Source organism: Rhinopithecus bieti, unplaced genomic scaffold, assembly GCF_001698545.2.
Source record: "Rhinopithecus bieti isolate Rb0 unplaced genomic scaffold, ASM169854v2 scaffold_33432, whole genome shotgun sequence".
NCBI classification, from domain to species: domain Eukaryota; kingdom Metazoa; phylum Chordata; class Mammalia; order Primates; family Cercopithecidae; genus Rhinopithecus; species Rhinopithecus bieti.
Genome location: NW_016814481.1, coordinates 914,382 through 917,954, shown reverse-complemented (window position 1 = coordinate 917,954; position 3,573 = coordinate 914,382).

The window sequence follows — 3,573 nt, the reverse complement described above, 5'->3', positions numbered from 1 at the left end:
CTGGAGTGCAGTGGCCAGATCTCAGCTCACTGCAAGCTCCGCCTCCCGGGTTTACGCCATTCTCCTGCCTCAGCCTCCCGAGTAGCTGGGACTACAGGCGCCCGCCACCTCGCCCGGCTAGTTTTTGTATTTTTAGTAGAGACGGGGTTTCACCGTGTTAGCCAGGATGGTCTCGATCTCCTGACCTCGTGATCCGCCCGTCTCGGCCTCCCAAAGTGCTGGGATTACAGGCTTGAGCCACCGCGCCCGGCCTGTGGCAACCATTCTTAAAGCTCTCCAGGACTGTTGGTGCTCAGCCGTGCCTCAGTTTCCCCTTCTGGTCACCATGGTCCTTCCCAGCTGGCTCTGGGCAAACCAGCCCTCGGGCGTCTGAAGAGTCCCTGCTGCTTGGCAGGGTGCGGGGGTTCTTGTACTTTCCTCCTGTGGATGCTCCAGGCCAAGGGGCCTGGCTGGCTCTGTGAACACAGATATTAATTAGCATTCATTAATAACCCTCTGTGCGGTGAGAGTGGCTCTGGTGGATCCTTGGGCTCTGAAATACCTAGAAGCTGACTCAGGTCCCCAGAGCATGGCAGTTGCTGCCTGGGCCAAGAGCAGGGCCTATGTGCAGTCTCATCTGAAATGTCTTTTTTCTTTTTTTTTTGAGATGGAGGTCTCATGTTGCCCAGGCTGGTCTCGAACTCCTGACCTTGTGATCTGCCCGCCTCAGCCTCTCAAAGTGCTGGGATTACAGGAGTGAGCCACCACGCCTGGCCTACCTAGAAGGTCTTAACCAGTCAAGGCGTCTCCCTTGCCCAGTCCTGGGGGAGTAGGCTGCAGTCCCTGTTTCTCCCTGTGGCTGTGGAACATTTGTGCTGAAAGAGACCGTCACTCCACCGCCCAGGAGATGGAGCCCGTGGTCCCCCAGAGGGTCCCATGATCAGTTCCCAAGGCTCAGGTCCCTGCTCTGGCACCCACCTGACCTCAGGCAAGTTGCTTACTCGCTCCTTGCCTCTGTTTCCTCATCTATAACATGAAGGTATTTTCTGCCTTGCAAGGTTGTTGGAATACATAAATGACCATCTGTGTTTCATGTCACATACACGTAAGGGCTCAGCAGCCACTGAGACCAGCTCTGCCTCTTACCAGCTGTGTGATCTGCTCACAGAGAAGCCATGTACCTGGGTATCAGTTTTCTCTCTGTAAAATGGGGCTGTCAACCAGGCACAGTGGCTCATGCCTGTAATCTCAGCACTTTGGGAGGCCAAGGCAGGCTGATCACCTGAGGTCAGGAGTTGGAGACTAGCCTGGCCAACGCGGCGAAACCCCGTCTCTATTAAAAATACAAAAATTAGCCAGGTGTGGTGGCACTTGCCTGTAGTCTCAGCTACTCAGGAGGCTGAGGCAAGAGAATCGCTTGAACCCGGGAGGCAGAAGTTGCAGTGAGCTGAGATTGCACCATTTCACTCCAGCCTGGGTGACAGAGTGAGACTGTGTCTTGAAAAAAAAAAAAAAAAAACGAAAAAAGATATGTTGATTCTGGTGCGGTGGCTTATGCCTGTTTCCAGGCTATAATTTGAATTTCGAGAGGCTGAGGCAGGAGGATTGCTTGAGGCCAGGAGTTTGAGGTTGGTCTGGGCAACATAGCAAGACCCTATCTCTATTAAAAACAGACAAAAAACAAAAAAACAGAAGGCTGAGTGTAGTGACTCATGCCTGTAATCCCAGCATTTTGGGAGGCTGAGGTGGGCAGATTGCTTGAGGTCGGGAGTTTGAGACCAGCCTAGCCAACATGGTAAAACTCCATCTCTACCAAAAATACAAAAATTAGCTGGGCGTGGTGGCGTGCAGGAGGCTAAGGCACAAGAATTACTTGAACCCAGGAGGCAGAGGTTGCAGTGAGTGGAGATCATGCCACTGCACTCCGGCCTGGGCAACAGAGCGCGATTGTCTCAAAAAATATATATATTGGCCAGGCACAGTGGCTCATGCCTGTAATCCCAGCACTTTGGGAGGCCAAGGCGGGCGGATCACAAGGTCAGGAGATTGAGACCACGGTGAAACCCCGTCTCTACCAAAAATACAAAAAATTAGTCAGGCGCGGTGGTGGGCGCCTCTAGTCCCAGCTACTCAGAAGGCTGAGGCAAGAGAATGGCGTGAACCTGGGAGACGGAGCTTTCAGTGAGACGAGATTGTGCCACTGCACTCCAGCCTGGGTGACAGAGCGACTCTTGTCTCAAAAAAATATATATATGTATGTTGAAGTCCTGACCCTCAGTTCTCCTGAACGAATTATTTGGAAACAGGGTCTTTGCAGATGTAATCAGTTAAGTTAATGTGAGGTCACATTGGATTAGGGTGGGCCCTAAATCCAATATGACTGGTGTCTTTATTTATTTATTTAATTTTTTTTTTTAGACAGGGTCTTGCCCTGTTGCCCAGGCTGGAGTGCAGTGGTACAATCATAGCTCCCTGCAGCCTCAACCTCCAGGGCTCAGGGGATCCTCCCACCTTAGTCTCCCAAGTAGCTAAGACTACAGGTGACCACCACCATGCTTGGCTAATTTTGTATATTTTTTTGTAGAGACGGAGTTTTGCTATGTTGCCCAGGCTGGTCTTGAACCCTTGGGCTCAAGCAATCCTCCCACTTTGGCCTCCCAAAGTGCTGGGATTACATGCGTGAACTACTGTACCTGGCTGCACTTCACTTTTTTTTTTTTTTTTTTGAGACAGAGTGTCACACTGTCGCCTCGCCCAGGCTGGAGTGCAGTGGTGTAATCTTGGCTCACTGCAACCTCTGCCTCCCGGGTTCAAGCGATTCTCCTGTCTCAGCCTCCTGAGTAGCTGGGACTACAAGCGCATACCACCAAGCCCGGCTAATTTTTGTATTTTTAGTAGAGATGGGGTTTCACCATGTTGGCTAGGCTGGCCTCGAACTCCTGACTTCAAGTGATCCACCTGCCTCAGCCTTCCAAAGTGCTGGGATTACAGACATGAGCCACTGTACACGGCCTGCACTTCACATTTTAATGCAGTCTGCCAAGCTGCTCCCCAAAAGTGCTATGCAGGTTACACTCCCTTCCAAATGGAACCTTTCTAAGAATTTATTTCAAATATAGGTCATAGCTGCCCAGCGATGCTGCCTTCTGGTCATAATAGTGGTTTTGTCCAGAGTGAGAAAGGTGCGGAGGCTTTCTTTATTTTGTTTTCTTTTATATTTTAAGAGATGGGGTCTCTGTCAGCCAGGCTGGAGTGCAGTGGTGTGATCATAGCTCACTGCAGCCTCAAACTCCTGGGCTCAAGTGATCCTCCCACCTCAGCCTCCCAAACAGCTGGGCCTACAGGCATGCACTACCATGCTCAGCTAATGTTTTTGTTTTAGAGATGGGATCTTACTATGATGCCCAGGCTGGTCTTTTTTTTGACGTGGAGTCTCGCTTTGTTGCCCAGACTGGAGTGCAGTGACATGATCTCGGCTCACTACAGCCTCTGCTTCCTGGGTTCAAGTGATCTGCCTCAGCTTCCCAACTAGCTGGGAATACAGGCATGAGCCACCATGCCCAGCTAATTTTTGTATTTTTAGTAGAGATGGAG